At 42.4% G+C, this 25,138-nt stretch overlaps 1 protein-coding gene across 1 annotated transcript in view; it reads right to left on the reverse strand.

Moving 5' to 3' along the window:
- Window positions 1-25,138, reverse strand: part of TENM4 (teneurin transmembrane protein 4) — a 231,963-nt gene that overhangs the window by 152,998 nt on the left and 53,827 nt on the right. The window lies entirely within an intron of this gene.

The following is a 25,138-nucleotide window of genomic DNA, read 5'->3' on the forward strand; positions in this document are numbered from 1 at the left end:
TGGGCATTTGCAATTCTGACTTTTCACCTCTGATTCTCCACATATCCATCCAGTTCCTCACCATCTTTCACTGGGGCCATTAACTGCTGTGCTGCTGGCTTTTCAGCTTTCCCTCTTGCTCCACATCCTGATGTGTTCACCATTCAGCAGCTTGAGTGAACTCTCTGAAACAAATCTGGCCCCATCACTCTCCTGCTTAAAACCCTGTAATGGTTCCCCATTTGCTGAGTTGAAAAAAATCCTTCCTATTCTCTGTGTACCACCTGCTATCATGGCCCACTTACTGCAAGGATATCTTCTCTGGTATAGACTCTGTGTGGCATGTCAAGGAAACACACAATCAATTTTAAAAAATTAGGCAATGTGTTATAGCTCCAGTTAGTAAACCTGTTATCTAGAAAAACATGTTTAATTAGAACAGCTCATTCTCAATAATGCTGGATGTAGAAAAAAGCAAAGAAACAACTACATGCTGAATGCCTTCTTTGTGCCATGTTATTTCTATAAAATGTATCTCATTCCACTGTCACCAAATCTGATAAGCATGTATTGTTATTTCTATTTTACCTTAAAAAGGGGTGGGGTGGGGGGGAGACAGAGAGGAGAGGGGTGTGGCTGAGAGAAATGAAGTGACCTGCTGAAGGTCACGACACTAAGTCATGGAAACAGGACTGGGACCCAGGCCTTTGGACTCCACGCTTGGTCTTCTTCCATGACACTATCCTATCTGGGCCTTGAAGGAGCTTATTCCACAGCAAAAGTCATGGAAACGAACAAGACAGATCTGTAAGTGTATGGTCTCCCAGTTATCTCCACTCTCTTTCTGTGTCCTGACCAAGAAACACAGAGTGCCTTGACTGCTCTGTGACCCAGCCATCTGCATTTCTCCAGCAGGCTTGAGCCTAAGCTGGGGTCTTGAACATTCCCAGGCACTGATAAAGGTATTTAGGTCATTTCCCAAAACAATGAAAAAAAACTAGACACGGCCCTGAGCCAAATTACTTAAACCCTCATATAAACCCCATACCCTGAGCCCGTTGGCGACAACACACCTAGGAAGAACATCCCTTTCTCTCGCTGTCTGCCTGAGGACTGCTGAAACACTCTGTAAGTTCCCCAAATAAATGCTTTGGGCTGATCAACTCTGGCTTTTGGTGCTTCTTTCCTTGAAATTCCAACCAGCCCTATCTCAGGATGGTTTGGGGCACTCCCTTGTGGGAATCCCCCTGCTGCAAGCTGAAGGCTCATCAGATGAAACAGTGGGACAACAAGGCCAGTTCTGAAGTCAGCAAAGAATCCAGTTGTAGGGTAGAAAATTGAAAACTTTCAGAGTTTGAAGGGGTCATAGAGCTACGCAGCCCAATCTTCTCATTTGACAGAAAAGGAAACTGAGTCCCAGAGGATAGGTGATGACTTGCCCAAGGTCACAGAGTAAGTCAGTAGAGTCAGACTTGATGGTAGAGGAAAAGGTTAGTTAGGCAGGTAGAGTTAAGGATGCCATCTGTTATCTTAGCTCACAATTACCAGAGCCAAGATCAAGGCCTTTGTTAAATGAAATGTTGCCATGTAAGACACGAGCTTTGCCTCTAAGAAATCTGTAGCCTGAGAGAACAAGATAAGTGAATTATCACCTGGGCAGCAGCATAAGTTCTTCCAAGGGGTAAGAAACCTGGTTTTAGGGTTCACTCTTTTAGTACCATGCTCTGTGACCTGAAGCAACTTCTTACCCCTCTCTGCACCTTATCTTCTTGATATATAAAACAAGGTGATGGCAGAGATGATTCCCTAGGAGTATTTCTTGTTCTAAAATTCAGGGAGCCTATCAGTAATCAGGAGATCAACTGTGGAAAAAAGGCGGTCCAGGCAAGGGTAGCAAGACTTAAATGCAACAAAGTATTTAAGGGCAATACAATGGTAGCTGAAATGGGGCAACATCAGCAGAGGGAAGGCTTCTCAGAGGAGGTGGGCTTAAAGAATGGTTTGATTATGGATAGGTGGAGGAGGTGGCATGTACAGGAGGTGGCATGGTGTACTTCCCAGAAAGGTCTTTCCCCAAGGTCTTCTAGTATCAACCTGGGAACTATTTTACAAGTTGTTTAAAAATGGTCCAAATGTGTGGTTCCTTTTGTGAGTAGGAGGTTCTACTCACTCATGTTGACTCTGCTAACACAAGCAGTGTTATACACTGACACAGAATTAAGAACAAGAGGGTCTAATCCATACTTGGCCTCATTTCAAGGCAAAGAGGTCTGGGCCCCAGCAGAGTGAGGCTCACAGGTGGGAGGCCTGAGCCTCTCTCTGTTCTCTACTGACTCTGACTGGAAAAAGTCACGTTCCTAAGGCCTTTAACTCAATAGTTACAACCTAAATGCTAGCTGGCCCTCTCTGCTCCTGACAGTGGACCTGCTGTGTGTCCCCTTTCCTTGTTTCTTCCTTCCTCCCTCCCTCCCCTAGCAGTGTCCAATGTCTGCTGTTCTTACCCTTGTGTTCATGCCTAAACACTGTTTTCATAAAAAAATCACTTAGGAAGTTTCATTTAGAATATTCTTTAAAAACTTTTTTCGAGTAAGGTTTAAGGCAAGATAATTTTACTTTAATTTACTGGCTAATTGTACAATTGGAGGGACAGTCCCACCTGCAGTATTGCAGGAATGCAGGACAGAAAGGCAGAAGGCCTGGCTTCCAGGTCTTGTTCCACTATCGAATGGCTGTGGATTGCATGTCACCTGATCTTTCTGTATCTGTTTCCTCATCACTGCACTGCTTCTCCCACAGGTCCCTTTTGGCAATTCTTACTCCTTTTTTCAAATCCAGTTGAAATGCCATCTCCTTGGAAAAACCTTCTCGACATCTTTAACAGGCCAAGTCACCCTCAGGATTCTTTTCCCCTCACCTTTACTAAAGTACCATACAATCTGTTTTGTTGACTGTGAGATCCTTGAGGACAGCAACTGAGTTTGTTCATGTATATATTTGCCTGGGTATTCAATCCAGAGAGGGTCTCAATAAATTGAAAGATTTCAACTAGATGGGTCTCAGAGATCCCTCCGAAATCTAAAATTCTGCAGTTCAGTCCTTCTTGAACCCAATGGGTTCGAATATGTCTCCCAATAAAATTAATTACCAGCTGCATTTTTAACAGGATCAGCTGCACATGAGTACTACACACTTTTTAGATTCTGATTTGTGAAGTCTGCAAGATACAAGCCTGTTTATCATCTGCCAAAAAGCCTTCATAGTAAGAAAGTGAGGAAAGTACATTTTCTGTGACTGAGTATAGTGCTGGTTGCTAAATCTGACAGAATAGAAGACTGTTTGCTACAAAATTTGCCCCAGGCTGTTGGTGTCAGAGAAAGCAGAAGTTTTAGGAGACATAAAATAATTTTAAGATGGCAACAAGAAAGTGGAAGGGAGATATATGGTGAATATTTTCTTTTGATAAAATGTTTATGGATATAGTTTTTTTCCTACTTGCCTTCAACAGCTTGGGATCCCACAAATAAGTCTCTGGTGACCAGCTATCTCCATGCTGAACTCTAGGGCAGAAGTGACATTCATTGGTTTGGGGAATCTGAACTTTGTGACATAAATAAGCTATGTGTTCCCAATTAGTGTCTGGTGAATTTCGTCCCTCACAATCTCTCCTGCTTTGCTCATGGTCACTTTAGATCTGTTTGAATCTGAATTAAAGATCCAGCTGCCTATGAATAGCTAATTTGCATAACTGGGTATATAGTATGTTGGAAAACAGTGGCCTTTTCCCCCAGCTTTTGTTTTTCTATCACAGCAGTGGGGCCCTGGTAGGAAATTTGATTTTTAGGAACTTGTTTTTCCTTCTATCAGTATTGGAATGCAGAGTTTAAATATTTCCTTAGTTCATTCTCTGGACATGTGCTGTGAGTGAGAGTGTTCTTTGGATGTTGAAAATATTGCTTGAAATACAAAGGGGCAATTGTAGAAGGAAGAAAAGACAACATTGCTTCGTCCGACCGGAGACATGGGAGTCAGGAAACCACAGAGGCCTCAGGGAACCCACTGCAGTGCCCGTTTTGACTGCTCACTACTCTTTTCCAGTAACAGATCATTAGCATTGCCGTGTCAAGGTGAAAGACGATCACAGCAGATAAATAAGTCCTCCTGATGTCTGGGAAAGCCTGCCTTCATGTGCCACCTTCTGATTTACTTTTTTGAAATCCTGAAGCCTCATTTTGTAGGAAACGAAAAGAGACCACAGAGGAAAATCCTGTCAGGAGGAGGACTTCCTGGGCCCAGTTGCCTCCTGACTCCTGTCTCACAGGAGCAGTGATACTGGAAAAGGAAAGGCGGTGTTTCTTCTCTGTCAGCACCCCCCGGCATGGGCACATCTGCCTCTTGCCTGGTCCGAGCAGGCAAACCTCTGTGGTCAGGGGAGCTTGATGTTGGACCCCAGCATTAAAGACAGAGGGAACCAGCAGTGTGAGTGATATCAGGCCCCACTCAGCCTTATCCTTCCCTCCCTGAACCTCCTCTGTCTTCTTCCACTGTGATGGGGGAAACTAATGGATGCCGCATTTGCTATCTACACCCCCAAGCTAATGGAAGCTGCATCTGCTATCTACACCTTCTTCATCATTTTGGTGCCTCTCCTTAAATTGTAAAAGTGGATGTCAGGAACTCTTTGGGAGCATCTGTGAAGTAACAAGGTCCACACCCTGCCCAGCAGAGATCTCCCTTCTGACACCTCCTCCTGCTGCTCCGTAGGAGGATGGATGATAATGCTGTAGGCAGGAAGGAACTTGGACTCCAGGACAGCCTACTGGATGTCTGAATACATCACCTTGTTGCTGCTAGTGAAATTTATGCCTTAAGTTACATCTGCTGTATTCCCTTTGCTCCTGATATTAAAGGATTGGGTTTGAAGAGATGGAAACAAACTATGACTTAATTCTACAGCAACTCAAAGTGGAAGGAAGAGTTACACAGAGAACCTCCAAGCTGAAAAAGAAATACCATATTCTAGTTGACTCTTTGCAGTAATTATGAGAAATAGGTACCTTTACCACCATTTTATAGTCTCTAATGGAGACTGGGAGATGAAATCACTTTGTCAAGGTCACACAGCTGATAAGGGTGTATGTGAATCATGTTCTGTACGTAGCCAAAGTTTGTGGCATATGGTCTGGACCAAAATATGGGCTCTGGAGTCAGGCTGCCTCTTACTAGTTAGGTGTCTTTGGTCAAGTCTTCTCTACACATCACTTTTCTCATCTGTGAAATGGGATTAATAATAGCATAGAGTTATTTTGAAAATCAAATAGAGTAATGCTGTATGTGTAAAAAGGTCGGTCCAGGACCAGGAAGAGTTGGTATTTTGGTTTTAAGGAAAGATCATACATACTTTCCATTTACAAACTAAAACAACACTCTGATTTGGTCTAATGAATCCGAACAAGGAAATGTGAGTTGTTGGGGGTAAACACACACACACACACACACACACACACACACACACACACACACACACAAAACACACAGAAACTCCCCATGGTAAAAACAGAAAGCAAACAAGCAATGCTTCCGAATGTGAAGAAGGCAGGGTGTTTGGGTAAATATTCTCCTGGGGAAAAGCACTGTCAAAACAAATTAAACCTGTTGTCTCCCAGAAGCCCAAACGCAGGCAGACTCATGCCAACATCTGAAAGAACTTTTCTCCCTGTGCACTCTAGATTGGCACTGGGCAGGTGCCAGGTGCTGGAAAGCTGTTCCATGGTTTGTGAGGTGTCAGTCCCTGTAGGCACCCCAGCTTTCTCTGCAGATGATGGAATTCAAAGGCCTTCAGTCTGCAACAGTCTAGGTCAATGCAATGACAAAAATGTGACAAAGTCTCTGACAGCCTGGGCTTCAAGCCAGTTCTGCATTGGTATTTGAACTGGGAGATCTGTTTTCAGTCACACCCAGAAGTCTACCAACCTCTATTAAGAGTACTATTAAGATCTAAGGAAGAGTCTAGGAAAAAGTTTGCTTCCTCGATTATATTCAGTTTGGATTTTTTATTGGTTATTTCTTTGGGAGCAAATCAAATTTCACGACAGCTCCTTGAAGACAGGCATCATGTCTGTTCTCCAAAGAGTCTGGTGATTGCTACAACACAAACCACGTACACAATAATATTTGTTGTATTAATAAACTAAGCAGGAATACAATGGGGAAATAGAGGAAAAAGAGAAGTGTACATAGCACAAAATTCAGATTCAAGGAAGAGTTTGGCAGCCAAAAAAGCTATTGTTTCCTTTCCCTGTATGTTGAATGTATAATGCCTAAACAGAGTGATGGGAAGCTCAACTTTGCATTGCATTCTCAGACCATACTTAGAGTTCAGTAATTCACATCTGGGAGCTACATTTAAGAGACTTATAAAAGAAATTAGAACATGTTCATTGAAGAACCAGAAAGATAAGAAAACTTGAAACCACATTTCAAATAAACAATTCATGAAGAAATTGGGAATTTAGCTTATTAAGGGAGTATGACATCTATTTTAAAATATCTTAAGGGAAGTTAAATGAAATAACGATTAGACTTTGTTTTGTGGGTTTAGTAGGTTGACCTAGGCCCAATGAATAAGGACTATATTCATTGGGAGATAGACTTGGATCAAAAGAATGAATTCTGTAAGAGTCAGAGCTGAATACCACTTACTACACTGGATTACATTCTGTCTGTGTGTATGTATCTGTCCAAATATTGTAAACTTCTTGAAGGTAGGAAATGTATTATTCATCTCTGAATTTCCAGTAAATAGCATCATCTTTGACTCAAAGCAGGTGTTTAATGAATGTCTGTTAGCTGAATGACCAAAATGAATGGATAAGGTGATCTATAAGGTCATACATCTTCAGTCACCGGATGTATTCAAGGAGAGGGCAAAATTAATGGTTGGTGGGGATACTGCAGGAGGAAGTAAAGATAAAACCTACAGCATCTTCCAAGCCTGAAATGTTATGACTCCGTGAGTCATGATGTAAAGGAACATGCTTGATCTGGGTCGAGAAATTTGGGTTCTAGTCCTACTCCTGCCACCAACTTATTAGGTGACCTTGGCCAAGTCTCTTCTTCCTCAAGGCCTTTCATCTACAAAATTTATTAAATTTATGCAGCATTTGCTGATCATTCGTCCAGCTCAGGAAGTGAAGCGGAGGGCTTAAATGATGGATCAAGTCCAACATCCTGTGATCTAATGAATCAAACCAATTGCTCAGTGCTTGGAAAACTATACAAATAGACGAAAATGCTGAGAAAAGAATCATCATGTTTACAGTCTGGTGAGGGTGTGAGGGGGGGATGGGGGGAAAGAAGTGTGCTCATTTCAGGGCTGGCTTTAATTTTTCATACCTCTCGGCAAAGTCCTCAGAAAGCCAGCATCACATTAGCATCCATCCTGTGAAAGGAGCTTCGAGCGACACCGAGGCCAAGGAACGGGACTAGAGAGCGCGCTCCCAGGCGGCGGGCACTGGCCGCTCCCCGGGGCTTGTGGCAGCCGCATTCACAGGTGACAGGATGCGCGGGAGCTCTAGGTCTGCCGCCTTTCCCAGAGAACGCCGCGTGATTCCTTGCCGTGCCCCGTGAGCGCTGCCGGAGAGAGCACCGAGACACACACGAAGCGGCGAGAAGGCTGCCAACTGCCACGCCGGGGCCTTCCAAGGTGAGGTGAGCCCTCAGTGTTGCCAGACGCCTTTCCTTCCACGGGTCCCTCACCCACAGCGGGAGCTAAGCAACGCTCCGCCCACAGCGCCCGCCCAGCGGATGTCCAGGTGGGTCGGCTGACGCCCCTTCTCACTGTCCACAAATGATTGGGCCGCGATGAGCACCTGACTCCAGCGGAGCCCAGACATAGGCTGAACGCGGCTCTGTCACGTGGCCTGGTGCGGGTCTGGGCCAATCAGAGTCCCGCTCTCTAGTATTTGAACTAAAAAATATCCGGGGAACGTAGTGATGGAAGCGGAAGTGCAAGGGTGTGATGGAGGAGAGGGGCTCGTGAGGTCTTGATGGTCAAGGAGGAGCCAAAGTTAAAGGAAGCAGACCTGGGTGAAGAAGGAAAGCTGGCCTGTCCACTGAGGACGGTGAATGGAGATGAAGTCCAGAGAGAGGCAGGGACACCACCGCAAGAGGCCAGTGTGGTCCATGAGAAGAGAGAATGGCCCCGGGAGCCGTCTGGCTTCCCAGAGGATTTTTTTTGAGTGCCATTTTTGTCTCAAGCCATAGGAATCTTTTTGAAAATACTTCACTTCCACGCTGGCTTTTCCTTGAGGTTGCCTGAGCAAGTTTTATTCCTTGCAATACATCCATTCACCTTGGTGCCTCACCAGGGCCTACCAGATAGCTTTGCAGGCTTTGAATGATAACTGATTGGTACAGAACTTAATGTTTTTAAAGCCTTTACACATGCAGTTTATTTGATCCTTACAGTAGCTCTGTATGTAGGAAGGGAAGGTAGATGAGAAATCAAAGGCACAGAGAACTTGCCCCAGTTCATGCAACTAATAAAACAGATTTCTACTCCTACCTAATCTAGGGATTCTTAACTATACCTTAACCACCAATACAATTTTTAAAAAATACTGATCCCATCCCTTTTGTTCTAGACTTGGGTCAGTTATAGAGTCAGGACTACACAGAGGATGCTGCCAGGGCCAGTAAGTTCCAGCTAGTACCTACTTTGGTTTTGTTCATTGACATCTGTTTTTAAAGCATGACTTCCAGCATTCAAAATTCAGCTGTAGCCACTCACAACTGTATCATACTTGGACAATAATATTGATCCATTGATTATTCATCCAAACAAGTATGTGTTTACTGTGCTAATGCTGTCAGGAGGACCCAAAGTATAACCCTTATTATCAAGGAGCAGTGAAAAGGCTTTAGGCTTTGAAGTCAGGCAGAACTGCGTCTGAAGTCCAACTCTGTTACTTGTGAGGGTGAGACTTGGAGAAAGTCACTATATTTGAGTCTCAGTTTACTTAACAGTGAAATGAAAAAAACACTTGCCTTACACACTTGTTAAATAAAACCGCCATATATATGCACCTGGTACATAAAAGGTGCTCAGGAAATATCAGCTTACTCTTATATAATCTCAGTGATTTTCAAACTTAGCCTGTGTCAGTCACCTGAAAGTTTGTTAAAACATGGATTGTTAGGCCCTACTCTCCATAGTTTCTGATTTAATAGGTCTGGGGAGGGTACCATGTGATGCTGACACCTTGGGTGAGGTACTACTTTGAGAACCACTGGTCTGGAAGAAAGAGACTTTACACACAGGTCTGTAAAAACAGCTAGGGGGGCAGAAAAGATCTAAACTATGCAAAAGAGCTTGTGGACCAGTTCCAAAGAGGAGGGCTTGGTTTTCCAGGAGGTAGTATTTGAAGAGCTCTTAAAGAATAGGCAGCCTTTTGAAATGCAAAGCAGTTCTGGGCAAGATAAAAGTCAAGTAAGAGCCAGATCCAGAATAATCATTTTTGCTGCTCCCACACAGTGACCTGCTGATCATAGTGCCAACTTCATGTCAAGTCTGTCTTTGGGACAAATTACTTAAGAAATCAGTTTTTAAAAGCTCAACTCTGCTTCTGGCTAAAGAGTTCCATCTAATGAGCATCATTTTGTGTTGAATTATTCTGATGACAGACAATGCAGGAACAGAAGCAGGCTCCGAGGAGGTGGAGTGGGGAAGCTGCTAATTATTCTCCAGTCGTTTGTCCAGGCTTGTCACCAAGCTTTCAAGTGCTTACAAACTGAGTCCCCTTTTCCTCCTTTTTAAGTATGAAAAGAGAGGCATGAGAATGCACAAAACTATATAAAGATGTTCTGGATACCTGCAGGTTAAAAAGCCCTCATGTTGGACTGGACTTTGCTTGAAAAATGGAAATGTCCAGGCCATGTTACCACTGGCATGGACCACTGCATCAGCATTCTGAGTAGGCTTCTGTCTCCAGCCCTATCCCTTTCCATTTGCCCTGTACCTGTAGGCAAGAGCTGTCATCCTGGAACTAAGTCTCTTCAGGCCATTGATAAGGCCACTGTTTCTTATCATTGGGGGTAGATATCACAAAGGGGAGCCCTATGGACACTTGTTTGTATACTGCTTTCACAAATTTAAATTAGTTACTAGAATTTTTGAAAAAGGAGATTTCAAAAATCTTAATGTTGACTTTAAGATAATTATTTTGATATTTAGCACTTGCTAAATTTAAAAAAATTAAATTTAAAAATTAGGGGAGGCCCAGACCCTGTGGTTGGTCACAGGCCCTCTCTGCAACTCTTTGCCCTTGAGGTCACTTGCCTTATCCCGAGACATCTGATATAACATGTAGGCCTAGAGCAGTGTTTTCTAAAAGTCACTTATTTGAGTACTGTCTTTATGCTATTGCCATACCGACATGCCATCTGTCCTACTATTCACTTAGCATTTGTTTGTTTTTTTTTTTGAGTTGGAGTCTCACTCTGTCGCCCAGACTGGAGTGCAGTGGCCAACTCCCGGCCACCGCAGGCTCGACCTGCTGGGCTCCGGCAATCCTTCCGCCTCAGCCTTCCAAGTAGCTGGAATTACAGGCATGGCTACCACGCCCGGCTGATTTTTTTTTGATTTATTAGAGATGAGGTCTCGCTGCCCAGGCGGGTCTCGAACCCATGGGCTCAGGCAATCCACTCACCTCAGCCTCCCAAAGGCGCGGGATTACAGGCTGAGCCACTGAGCCCGGCTCACTTAGCATTTTTTTATTCACTTATTTTCTTTTTTCTTTCTTTCTTTTTTTTTTTTTTTTTTTTGAGTTGGAGTCTTACTCTGTCGCCCGGGAGCGGCCACTGCAGCCTCGACCTGCTGTGCTCCGGTGATCCTTCCGCCTCAGCCTTCCAAGTAGCTGGAACTACAGGTGCGCGCGACCACGCCCAGCTAATTTTTGTTTTATTGTAGAGATGAGGTCTCACCAAGTTGCCCAGGCAGGTCTCGAACCCGCAGGCTCAGGTAATCCACTCATCTCTGCCTCCCAATCACTTATTTTCTTCAACAACTTTATTTAAAATAGAAATTTGATATCTCCGTAAAATAATGATTTGATATATCGAGTTATATTTTTTCCAGTTTACTATAATAAATATATAATTTTTGAAATAGAATCTGTCTACATATAATCTAAAATAATCTTGAGAACTACACTTTAGGAAACATTGGAGAGGAGAAAGCCCAGATTTCTTAACCAAGAGCTTAAGGCTCCAGCTTCCCATTTCAGAGTCTCATGTTCTCTTTGTGCTGCAGCCAAATCACTACTCACCTCCTACCTGAACCCACACTCCTCTTCCAGCCTCTCTGACTGAGCCCTTGCTGATAACTTCACCTGAAAATCCCTATCCCCCCTTATCTTCTTGTCCAAGTCCTACCCATCCTTCAAGGCCCCCTTTAAATATTACCTTTTATATGAAGCTTCCCCAGATTCTTCCTAGCAAGATAGAGCTCTCATCGGAAACCTAATGGTACTTCTACCTTTCACTTATTACCTACTGCTTTCTACTTTGCAGTATAATTATTTCTGGGTATGACTGTTTTCCCCTAGTAGACGACAAATTTCTTGAGAGGATGGGTCCATTTCTAATCCTCCCTCTTATCCAAGCCACCGCATTGACTGGCACACTGCTCTGTCAGGAGTAGTTGCTCAGTCAACACTTGTTAAACATCAAATGGAAAAAGTCAATTTGTGGTTGATTGCATGTCATTGGTGTATTCAGCCTTGAATCCTAAGGCTGGGCTCTTTCTGTGGAGCCTGGACTGTTCACTTCCTTGCTGATTTCTTTTTCTTTTTTAAAATTTCCTTTTTATTATTTTTTACCCAGACCTGTAGCTTCACTGTCATCTCTCCTCCTCTAAACCTGTTACATTCAGTTAGACCCTGTACTGGGCTCTAGACTCCCAAAACAGCACTAACCATGTGTTTGGGGGAACATGCAGTAATAAAATTTTGCAGGGCACCAACTCTCTTCTCTAGCAAGAGCTGCCAAGATGGCGTCTATGTACTTGAATTACTTCCATCAGGATATGACACAGTAAATTGGTTATCAAGATGAATAAATTCTCATGCTCTGGTGGATTTTTCTTTACAATAATTATAATGCATGTTGGTCAGCTGCATAATGATTTGAACAATGTTTCTTTCTTATTTATCTACTAGGTAACACTCAACATGATAACTTGGGTCTATATATTTGGGCCAGAGGCCAAGTTGGACTTCTGCTTGACACCAAATCCTATTAGAGATCATGGTAATGTAATTATATGTTCAAGTTAAATATTTTATAGCTGCTCTGGCCACCTAAACAGATCACTCCTTCAGCCTCTAGGCAGAAACTGTCCAGTGGCAAAAGCGACAGCTACGTATCTTGCAGGGAATTGAGAAATAGTTGCTGTTGTGAAAAGTTTATAGAACCTTCTGGCCACTTCTGACTCCCTGGCAGCAACAAGACTTATAAGCTACTATTGTACTGGGTTATAATACCAATGTTAGCCCCCATGCCTGGGTCTGGCCTAAAGGGCAGTCTTCCCCGTCCCCTGAACAATGAAGAGTAGCCTGTTCATGTGCCACAGCTGTTTGTTCTCTGCCCAGGAAGAGTTTTGGAAGAGGTCTGTAGCTCCTACACTCAGCTTTCTGCATGCCTTTATGAAGAGAGCCTTAAGAGCCCCTTGCGCACTGGATCACAGCTCCCATGGCTGGTCAGCCTTCTTCCCAGGTCCCTGGTTCTTTGCACTTGTCCACTGGGCTGGTGTGTGAGTGCTGACCCAGGCATGGCCAGCTGGGGCCCCATCTCCCTCTGCTTGGTCCCTCTGACCTGCCCCTCAGTTTCTTGGGGCTGCATCTACTCTCTGGCATGACTTGACTTCATAAGGCTGAACTCCCTGATCCATGGCTGAGCATGGAGTGTGCTGTCAGACATACCTGGGTTTGGTTTCCAGCTCTGACTCACTAGCTGTGCAACCTTGGGCAAATCATTTAGTGTCTCTGAACTCTGGTTTCCTCACTTACCTATCTCATGAGGGGGTTGGAGGGCTCTATGAGATAATGCACGTAAAGATATTTCCTGGGCTTGCAGGAAATGTCTCATCTGTGGTGTAGGTACAAAGAAACCAAATCAAAACACACTAACGAAGCAAAACCATTTGGACATGCCAAGTCAGAGACTGTGAGGTATAAAGGGAAAGCACAGACTTATAGGCTTCCGAGTGACATCCTGAGGGGCTTTAATCCTACTCTGCCACCTCCTGTGTGACCTTGAGCAAGTCACTTCACCTCTGTGCCTCAGTTTTCTTGTCTGTAAAATAAGAGTGATTATAAAGCCTACTGACACACAGTAGGTATTATAGTGCTAGCAACTGAGAGGCGGTGGCTAGGGGCCTGTGGACCCTTCTGTGTGGGTTAGTTTTCAGTAGCTGTTCCCTGGCTGACCTTGGTTCACTCCTCCCTCATCAGAGGCTCCCAGCATACTGTGCATGCAGGTGTGTGCACTTTATGACAACAGGATAAGGAAGTCACTGGCTCTTGGCCTAGGGAAGCGGCAATTAATGCTCCAACACATCTCCACATGGTATTGACTTATGTCACTGGCATTAAGGCACAATTAGTCTGTGTGAGATTCTATTTCTTTTGCCTACAGTACACACCACAACACACCAGGATGTGCCCACATGGAAGTATTGGGGCTGCTGAATTCTCTCTTCCTTTAGCACATACATCCAAGGCATGGACAAACATCTCACAGACATTACTCCCTCTTTCTGTCAAAGATGAGGGTTTTGTTTGTTTGTCTGTTTTTTGGGTTGTATGTCACTCTGTCACCCAGACTGGAGTGCAGTGGAATGATCATGATGATCATGGCTGACTGCAGCCTTGACCTCCTGTGCTCAGGCCATCCTACTACCTCAGCATCCGAAGTAGTTGGGGCTACAGGCATGTGCCACCATGCCTGGCTAATTTTTTAATTTTTTGTAGAGATGAGGTTTTGCTATGTTGCCCAGGCTGGTCTTGAACTCCTGGACTCAAGCAATCCTCCCACCTTGGCCTCCCAAAGTGCTGGGATTATAGGCATGAGCACTGCGCTCAGCCCAAAGATGAGTTTTAAGGATCCAGCCACTCCTAGAACCCCCCCTCCCGGGCCACTTCCCATGAATCCTCTTCCTACTGGCCAACAGCTGGCTTCTTCCCTCTGTTATCTTCCCTCTGTTACTGCTCATCCTGAACCTTGGAGGTGCCCATGACAAGGGAGGCTGCTCTGATAACTGGGCCTGACCCATAATTACAACTAGGGTCTGGGCCCACGGTCAAAGGTAGAGACCATACAAAATAGGAGCATCAAGAGCTGTGACCTGCTCATTCACTGTTCACTGTTAGGAGGGAAATGGCATCTTGAGGCTTCAAAGGATGCAACAGAAAGCAGGAAAAACAGATCAGCCCCTCCCAGGGAACAGACTCCTCCTGCTGCCTGGCACTAGCCAGCATTCTGGAGGACACAGTGTACCTCCCCTCCAGGGGCCTGAAGTGTCTGCTGCTCTGGTCACCGGATGATTTGCCTGGCTCTGACTTTCTTTTTTCTTTTTTTTTTTTGGAGTTGGAGTCTCACTCTGTTGCCCAGACTGGAGTGCAGCGGCACGCTTCCGGTCACTGCAGCCTCGACCTGCTGGGCTCTGGCGATCCTTCCGCCTCAGCCTTCCAAGTAGCTGGAACTATAGGCGCGCTACCACACCTGGCTAATTTTTTGATTTATTGTAGAGATGAGGTCTCGCCAAGTTGCCCGGGTGGGTCTCGAACGGGCTCAGGCAACCCACTTACCTCAGCCTCCCAAAGCGCAGGATTACAGGCTGAGCCACCGAGCCCGGCTGGCTCTGACTTTCTGAAGGCTTAGGAGAGCAGCTTTAATTAATGATGGCTGACTGTAGACCCTCACCTTCCTCACAGACCCTGGGAAATCCTAACCTTCAGACTTGGCCACCAGGACAGTAAATCAAGAGAAAGATTGTGGGCAGAGATGCTTTCAAAAACATCCTCTTAAAGTCAAAGGATTGTTAGAATATTTGTCTTCTCAGTCTTCGCTTTTAAACTTCTTTGGTTTTGAGTGCAGATCCAAGTATTTAATAACAAAGTAATGAATTTAGATATTAAATAAGGTAATAATAATAATGGCCACCACCACCACCTTTTATTGGCTCCTACTATGTGCTGGGCATTGTGATGAGCATACTAATCCTGTGCATTATTTCATTTAACTCTCACCCCAGCATGAAACGTTCAGTATCATTATCCCCATTTTTCAGATGAGAAAATGGAGGCCTAGGGAAGTAAAATGACTTGTCCAACCAAGACTGCAGAGCCCAAAACTATTAGACTTCCCAAATAACTAGTTACCAAAAACCTACCATGTGCCAGGTACAGGTAATTAGCAGATTTAATAGCTCCCCCAGCACGCAGCCCAAGTATCATGACAGCTCAGGCAAAACTGCATTGCAGTTAGCTATCTCCATGTTTGCTGCCACCATTGCAATATGCTTTTCCAGGGCCAAGGTGGAACCTAAGTTCTTCTGCAGCCCTACCTCCCAGCTCACAGCCAGGTGGAGAGCAAATGCTTGGCAAATGGTCAGCTGAAATATAATGAAGGCATAGTCCCTGACCTCTGCCCACACAGTCTAACAGGGGTCATGATGCAGTAAGTGCCTGCAGTGAAGAAATGTGTAAAGCCTGGAAGAGGAAGCAGTGTCTCAGGGAAGTCCAGGAAGGCATCATGGGAGCTCAACCCTGGGACTGGGCAGATATTCTACAGGCAGAGAATATTTAAGAAGAAAGAACACCACCTTCACAGGCAGGTGTTTTCAGGATTGCAGGTGGTGTGGCAGGGCCAGAACATGGGATGAACAGCAGAATTGAAGCTGGAAAGGGTAGTCAGCTGGCAGAGCCAGTGGTGAGGGGCAAAAGAGATCTCCCATGGTCTGAGCTGAAGGTTCATAGAAGCCTGATTCTAGGCTGATCACAGTGGTCTGTAGTGACCCTCATTGCTGGCCCTCTCAAAACTCTCCTAAAAGTTCACCTTTGTGCTACATGGCACCCCCATTTGTTGTCTTCAGCGCTATCAGTGTTAAGTCTTCTTGCACTGTGAGGAGCTCTTAGAGGACAAGGACCCCATACTTGCACTACCTTTGTCTCCCTCAGGATGCAGCATAGTATTTTGCACATGAATGCATGCACATACACATACACACCAATACATGTTTGTAAACTGATTTGTTTTTTTATCAGAATTAATACAGTTGGACTTTAAAAAGTAAGATCTAAATTTGGAAAACTGTGTGACTTTCATAACTGTGTGAAAACAAATATGAAAGAGGAATTTGGAATAACAATAATAATGACCTCTATTGCACACTTAGTGGGGCACCTGCTCTGAATGATTTGTGTGTGTTAACTCATAATCTCATAAGAAGGTCTAGGCCTATTATTGCTCCATTTTCTGGCTTGCTGTCTTTGCTAGGTCTGTCCAAGTTTATGTAACTACTAAGAGGTGGTGTAGGAACTTGAACCTAGGTACTCAGGCTCTAGAATGTTTCCTCTGAACCACTGCAACAACGTATGAAAGGTTCTACATGCTTCAGTCACCACAGTATCCTTTGCTTGGATTACTCTGGATAAAGAAGGTTTAGGAAGCATAGTCTCTTACTGGAGTGAAATAAATGCATAGTTTTTTGGGTGGAATGCTGGGTGTGGAACTTCCTCTCAAGTTATCCAAATGATCTGGGCTAAGCGAAGAGATGAAGAAGGAACCCAGCTGGTCTCCCTAAAGTTCCTGTTGCTCCCTCCAATGGACACTGTTCAATATCCTTTCTTCCTTGACATCTCTAACCTTAAAATTTGTTTCCATCTAAATTGAAGTAGTATATGTATACAATTTAAGACACCAAAGAATACTATAACGCTTACAATAAAAAGTAGCAGTCTTCTGCCCCACCCACAGACCCAAGTGCTACTGCTTTTAACTCTTTGGCTATTTATTCTAGAATTGCTTCAATAGTTCCAAGTAATGTGCTTATACAGTTATTTTTGATGAATATTTGATGCTCTCCACTACTTCTGCCCATTACATTATCTACTACTTCTGACCAGCATAATCGAATGGAAAAACATCTACCCAAAGTATCCAAGAGAACTATAAACTCCCTCAGAAATACAATTTTCCACATGGCCAAACACACTAGGTCATCTATCTGACTCACTGCTGTCTTCTGCCTGGAGTTTTCCCTGCTGGAACACTCTGCGTGGCTACAGTCTGGTCAAGTTGTTTTCTAGGCCTGCTACACAGCCATAATTTGAGTTTTTATTTTATTTTATGCTATTGAACTCTTTGTTTCCTGGACTCTCCTTCTTGGCTTGCTTTATCACTTTGGCCGAGTGTATTTTCCAGAAGCTTTCTGAGAAAAGGTGAATGGGAGGTATAATTTTAGGACCTAGCAGGGCTAAAAATATCTTTATTCTACTCTTCTACTTGGTTTATAATTTGGGTATGTAATTTTAAATTGGAAATAATTTTCCTTCAGAATTCCTAAGGTTATTTGTCTTTTGCTAGTGATATCTGTTGGCATCTGCTTCCTAACTTGTCACTGTAACCTCTCTCTCCTTTGGAAACATTCAAGAAAATGAGTAGCTTTTGACAAAATTAACTGGACGGACCACTTGCAACTGAAAACCATGTCCCTCAGCTATGAGAAATATGCTTGTATTATTCCTCTGTTCTCTCCTATGAGTCAGATTTCAGGCTTGTCAAATTGATCTTTTACTTTTTTTCCATTTATCTTTAGCACATTCCCCCCACCCCAATTTATCTTCTAACCCATATATGGGAATTTTATTTCGATTTCCCTATTTTTTAATGTCTAAGAGTTCTCTCCAATTTTCTGATTAATTGCCTTCTGTGTATATGTTCTTGTTTAATAGAGGCAGTGATTTATTTTTCTCTAATATCTTGACAGATGTTAGTTTTTTTCCTTTAAAGTTTTCTTTTCCTTTCTACATTGTTTTTGTTTCCTTCAAGTTATTTTTTTCCCTGATTTCTTTTCTTGGTCTTTTCTTACTGGAATGTTTCCTCAGGTGTCTGAGGGTCTTTTGTTATATATTCATATTTAAGAGTGAGATACCAAAAAGTTGTGTCAACTGACTGCCACCATAGGAAGATAGGAAGGAGACCCAGGCATGTTGTGGAGACTCTGCAGAAGGCATCAGCTACAGGCTCTTTTGATACTCCTTACCAATTTATTTTTCTAATCTCCTTCCTTATAGAGGAGACATGATACATTTGACTGTCAAAAATGGACTCTAGAAAAACCATTTTCAAAGTTTAGTTTACACTTATTTCCTCTGTTTTCAGTACAGTAACTCTCCCATGCCTGATGTCCTGAATTTGGAACACTTCTGGTTGCTGTCTCTACAGAACAAGGTTCTGGTCCCCTGTTAGGTGGGAGAGGGGAGTCACTTGTCTGTATAAGATGAGGGAGAAAACCTAAGGGTTTCATTGCTGCTGCTTCTGTATCACATGGACTTTGAGTTCACTCATGCTTCCAGCTCTGTGTCTCACCCTGGCCTTTGCTGTACCTGGTTCTTTCTGTTCTGAGGTTTTCCATGACTCTGCTTCCAATTGCTGTCTCCATTGGCAGTTCAGTTTCTCCACACTGCTAACTCCATCCACGCTCTGTTTTCTATAAGTCCATTGACATCTCTTGCTGGCTCTTGTCTCTTATTCTGTTTGTCCCCATAGGTTTGTTCCTTGTGTGTCTTGAATCAGTACTCTTATTACAGTGGAACTCCAGTGGGAGATCAGTGTAATAGTCAACTACAGGTTCCTCTCAACAGCATTTGACATGATTTTCTAGTCCCTCTTTCCTGAGCTTCTCTCTGCTCTTAGCTTTAAAAACAGCACACTTTCTAATATATCTATCACTGTAGTCACTAGTCCTCATCCTCCTTTTCTGGCTCTTCCTCTGCCTATGAGATATTAGTGGTCCTCAGGCATCTGCCCTAAGTGCTCCTCCCATCTCACCTGGCTTTCCCTATTCAATTTTTTGAGGTCTCAGCTTAGATGTTATGTATTCAATATAATCCTTCCTTGACCATTACCCCAATTAGATTAGAACTCCTTGTGACTGCACCCCAGACCCCACACCTTTCCTTTATAGCTCATCACAGTCACATTATTGATCAATGTCTTTTTCCCTGGATAGACTTTGAGATCCACTAGGGACACAGTCCCTGTCTACCTTGTTACCATTGGGTAGCCACAATCTAAGCAGAGTTCAAGGCATATAAAATGTGCAGAAGAAATGCATATTGAGTGAATGCTTGCAAGGATACTTGAATGAATGAATAATAAATAAATGAAACAAACAAGAGAAATGCATTTAAATCCAGGCTTGTCCATGTACTTTCCATGTGATCTTAGAAAAAGCCTTTCACAAAAGAACCTTAACTTTTTTGAACCTCACTGTTGCTTCTACTAAACTGGGACAATAATTCTAGTACCATCCTATTCACTGGGTTGTGAGGATCAAAAAATGAAAAAAAGAAAAACTTTGTCAGTTTGCTCAGTAAGCTAAAAATCTTATACAATGTAAGGGATTATTACTGTCATGGCAAACTGCTACATAGAAAATTCTCATCCGTTTTGTGCACAGGGATGCAGGAAACAGAATGGCAGGCTCAAGTTTTCAAATCTCAGGATTCTTTAAAAATGTGTTCTTTCTTAAAGTGAATCCCTTGCTAAGGCTTCTCTGTATCCTCTAACACTAGACATTCAAGATACTGAGACCATCTGGGGTCTTTTCTTTTATTTCAAGCAAGGCTGGTTTAGCAAGCATGAGTGCCTTCATGGTTAATTGTTTAAGCTTAATGCAATTCTTTAAAAAACAAAAATAAAAAGCAAAGAAAATATTTAAAATATTTATACACATATAGATGTGTAACAGAGAGCTGAAGAAACATGTGTATTCCTGTCAACCGGGGTGCTTAAGAAATCACACTGGCAGGAAGACTTCTGTTAACCTCAGATCCTTCTCTGGTCCCTTTTTCTCCACTTTATCACTTGTGCCAAATGAGGAGAGGAGTAAACTCTTAGAAAATCCCAGCTCTTGGAGGTTATAGGGCTGAAAAAATTCTCATCTTTCACACCCCTTCCTGCTCATCATTTGAAATCTTTGACGCATTCACCTTAAGTTTGGCTTGGAAGAGCACCAGACTCTGATGATAAGCCTGACCTGTAAGATGGTGCCTTGGCTTCCAGAGCAGGGAGGAAGTGGGCATGCGGAAAAAGCCATCATGTCAGAGTTGAAAGACTTGCTCTACCTGTAAACTATGGGGAGTAGGCAAATTACCTTGTTATTAATTGATGGGGTTTATTATAAATATAGTTTCTGGGACTGAAAATTACAAGTATTTTCCCACAATTTAGATTTTTTATAATAATTTTTAATGCACGTATAGTGTTCATTGAGTGGGTATTCCATATTTTATTAGATGCTTTGTTTATTTATTTATTTAATTTATTTTTTTTTTGTAGTTACAAGAGTCTCACTATGTTGCTCAGGCTGGCCTCAAACTCCTGGCCTCAAGTGATTCTCCTGCCTCAGTCTCCCAAAGGGCTGGGATTACAGGTGTGAGCCACTGTGCCTGACCTAAATGTTTTCTTATAATTAGACATTTTTATTGTTTTCAATTTTCTGCAACTGTAAACAATAGTGTAATAAGTGTGCAGCTTTTTCTAGGTATTGGTTTATTTCTTTAAGAAACACTCTCAGAAGTTGAGCATTTTTATGGTTTAATAAAAAAAAGCCACATTGCTTTCCCAAAGGGTTGTACTGATTTACAATGCAACTAGTAATATATATAGGTACAGTTCCACTGCAGCCTCAATGCGACTGAATATTAACTCGAAGGATTCTAACTTATTCGGGAAAAAAATACACTATTATTTTAATTTGTACTTCTTCAATTACTAGTGTGGCTAAACATATTTCATGTATGTTTATAGCATACTGTACATTTTGGAAGCTTTTCTACACATGAGCTTTAGCCATTATCTGTAAGATCATAATGCTTTTCCTCCCACAGCATATGAGCTGTAGTATAATATATATTTTACACATACACACACACACACACACACACACACACACACACACATACACACACACACACACGTAAACCCTTGGTCGCTCCCATTTACTGTAAATGTTTTCTTAATCTACTATTTTTCTTTTTATTTTAGTAAGTTTTACGAGACATATGGAAATTTGACATATTTATGTAAACATGTGTCAGTCTCTTTCAGTGACTTTTAAGCTTAGAAGTCCTCCAATCCAGAGCCTTGTGAATATTGGGTTTTGGCCTATTTTAGCTTGATTTTCAAGTATTTACCTCTTTAATCCATCTAAAATTTATTTTGGCAAACAGTATGGGGTGAAGTCTTAATCAGAGGTTGAAAACTCAAATTGTCTAGAGGTAAGACAGGTAAGTTAAAGCAGGCCATGTATCAGGAAACGTGATGAGGTGGAGACTGGGGAATTACAGAGTATGAGTCCCATTCAAAGGGGGTAAGGCCTTGTTACTGCAGGCATTTGGGTCTTCTAATTTTTTAAGGAAAGCTATAAACTTATAGTTTTATGGGGACTCATCCAATTTTAAGATAGGGTGCCAACACTGTTGGCTAAAAACCCTTCTCAATGTCTATCACATCATCCCATTGAATGCCACTTTGCAGTCTCTGGTTTAAGCTGATGCTTTTTCAAGTTATTCCAACTTTATTTTTCTATTTATTGACTAAGTCTTCTCTATTAATTCATGATTCCTTCTTTTTTTGGTTTTTTTGAGTTGGAGTCTCATTCCGTCGCCCAGACTGGAGTGCAGTGGCACACTCCCGGCCACCGAAGCCTCAGCCTGCTGGCTCTGGTGATCCTTTCGCCCTCAGTCTTCTGAGTAGCCAGAATTACAGGCGCACGCTACCATGCCTGGCTAATTTTTGATTTATTGTAGAGATGAGGTCTCACCAAGTTACCCGAAGGGGTCGAACCCATGGGCTCAGGCAATCCACTCACTTCGGCCTCCCAAAGCGCTGGGATTACAGGCTGAGCCACCGAACCAGGCCAATTCCTTCTTTTTTCAATAATAACTTTTTTTTTGAGTTGGAGTCTCACTCTGTCACCCAGGCTGGAGGGCGGTGGCACATTCCTGGCCACTACAGCCTCGACCTGCTGGGCTCAGGCGAAACTTCCACCTCAGCCTTCCAAGTAACTGGAACTACAGGCACATGCCACCATGCCCAGCTAATTTTTTTGAATTTATTGTAGAGATGAGGTCTCACCAAGTTGCCAGGGCTGGTCTCGAACCCACAGGCTCAGGTAATCCTCTCACCTTGGCCTTCCAAAGTGCTGAGATTATAGGCGTGAGCCACCACGCCTGGCCTAAATAATAAATTTTTTTTTGCATAGAACTGGTAATATTTCTACACAATTTTACTTCATTAATCTATATAACTTCTATTCTCTTTTAATTATTATAGATTTACCATATGATAAGATCTTTAAAGATGAGTACCCTTCCATTATTCTTTTTGGAATTTCTTCCATACATTCATCTGTTTATTATTCCAGATGATGTCTTAAACTATTCAATCAAAGCTCTTTAATTCCCTTTAGGATTCTATTGTGCATTTCATTAAACCTATAAATTGACATATTTAGAGTATTTCACTTTCCCATCTAGGAACATGTTATATTTCCTAATTATTCATGTCCTATTTTATAGCTTTCAATAAAATTTTGCAGTTTTTGTCACACAGGTCACATATAGTTTTCATTAAGATGATATTTTAATTTTTATTGTTTTTTTTGACTGGGACATTTTTCATTATATTTCATAGGTGGTTATTGCAAGTGTATGGGAAATCTATTGACTTTTGAAAAAGATATCTTGTACCCCAGTTACCAATTCTGAATTCTTATTAAGTAAAATGGCTTTTCAATTAATGCTTTTGTGTTCTCCAGGAATACAAACACATCCTTCATAAATAACAATGACTTTGTTTCAGCCTCTTATTTCTATGCCATGCTTTATATTGGACAAAGCTTCTTAAAAAATGCTAATTAATAGATAGACCTTATTTTATTAGTGATTTTAAAGGGAATTCTTCTAATATTTAACCGGGAAGTGAAATATTGGCATTTAACTAGAAGTTGGTGTTCTTTATTAGGCTGTTTCTTTTTTGCTTCCCATTTTCAGTATTTCTATGAATTAGTATTGTCCTCAGAGGTGTTTCCATCACTTACTGGACACAAAAGACAAACCTCAGCACAGTGCATCATGCGTTAAAAAATGTTGAAAGCTTGCAGGATATGTGTGAACCCAACGTACCTGTTGGGATTCTAGCTATGCCTCTGTGTGACCTTGTACACAACTCCCTGCCTAATCTGGAAAATGGAGGTAATAATTCCAATGACATGAGTTGGTTATAAAACTTAAAATGAGTTCATGTAAAATTGTGCTTGGTGTGGCACTTGGCACCAAGGAAAAGCTCAACAGGTTTCACTTTCCTCCCCCATCACTTAAAAGAAAAAGACAACACTGGTACAAATGATCTATCTGCCAAGGAATAGCTCACATTTATAGATTTGAGAAAACTTAAGCGCTATTTGTGAAAAGTACCAGCTTAGTCTTCTGCTTTAGTGCATGGGAATTTTTTTTTTTAACTTTTTCAAAATTATACAGTCCATCCCTTGCACCTTGCACAGATCTGGCTGGCCTATGACAAAAAAATGAATATAAAAAATCAGGCTGACATGCGGTATGAATCTGGAATGAAACAAATTGGGCTTCTTTTAGCCCAGAACATGAGCGCTGCTCAGATAAAGGCATGAACAAACAGCTACTCAAACTGAAACCAGATGCTCAGAGGTTTCTGGCTTACAATTTTTTTTATAACCCTTCATATAACACTCATTGTCCTGTCATTTCAACAGAAAGTCCTCTGCTCTGTTTAAGCAGCAAGAAGCCAGCCCAGACCTCTGTCAAATCTGCCATCACTAAATCTTTGTATGATTGTAAAGGAGCTTTTGCACCAAGTAGAGATCCTTGGTGCACACTCTTGGGCCCAGAGGAGTGCCAGGGAGTGACAAAGCCCTCACTCTGCAGTGTCCTCAGAGCACAGCCTGAAACGTCTACTTGTTGTAGTAGGAAATGGAGTTGAGGGGCACTAGGGAAGGGATACTGACTTGGGAGGGGCCCAAAAATGAAAGCCAATGTAGACAGAGAATGGACTCTTCAGTAGGGCTGGCCTAGACTTAAATCCTGGCTCTGTTCTTACTCATTGTGGGACTGTGGGCTTGTTGGTTAATTTCCCTGAACCTCATTTCTTCATCTATATAAAGAAAAAAATAGTTGTTCCTGCTTCCTCACAACTCTTACAAACTTTAAGTTAGGTAATGCATATATAACACTTAGCACACTCCTGGTACTCTGTAAGCACTCCAAATGTAGCACTCAAAATTGTATTGTCAATAATAATAACAGACATTTGCATAATACCTATTATGTGTCAGGCACTGTTCTATTTTACAAATATTAATTTATTTTAATGTAATCATTACCTTCATGAGGTGGGTGCTAAAATTATTGCCATTTTTCAGATGAGGAAACTAAGGCATTCTGTCTTGCTCAAGGTCACATTGCTATTAAGTGGCAGAGACTACATTGAAACTAGGCCAACTGACTTCAAATCTATTCTCTAAGCACTAAGCCACACTGCTTCTTTCTCTACTGTTAGATCACACGATATTTGATTCAGTGGTGCCTTGAGGCTGCCTTTACATGGAAGGGAATACATACATCTCAAGCCATAAGTGGCTTACCTAGTAACGCCATCCATTTCCAGATAGCACTGCTGATTCCATGCTCGGCATGAACCTGTAGCCTGGTCCCCTTCACCTTTGAGCTTGATCTTTATCTTCATTGCCCTTTCCTCAGCCCATAGGACGAGGAGTCTCTCCTCCTTTCCTAGAGCTCCTCCTTTGACTCTACCCTCCATTTGGTGCCTCCCACCTCCC

The sequence above is a fragment of the Carlito syrichta genome, unplaced genomic scaffold, assembly GCF_000164805.1.
Source record: "Carlito syrichta isolate Samal-C Ts95f unplaced genomic scaffold, Tarsius_syrichta-2.0.1 Scaffold314837, whole genome shotgun sequence".
Lineage (NCBI taxonomy): Eukaryota > Metazoa > Chordata > Mammalia > Primates > Tarsiidae > Carlito > Carlito syrichta.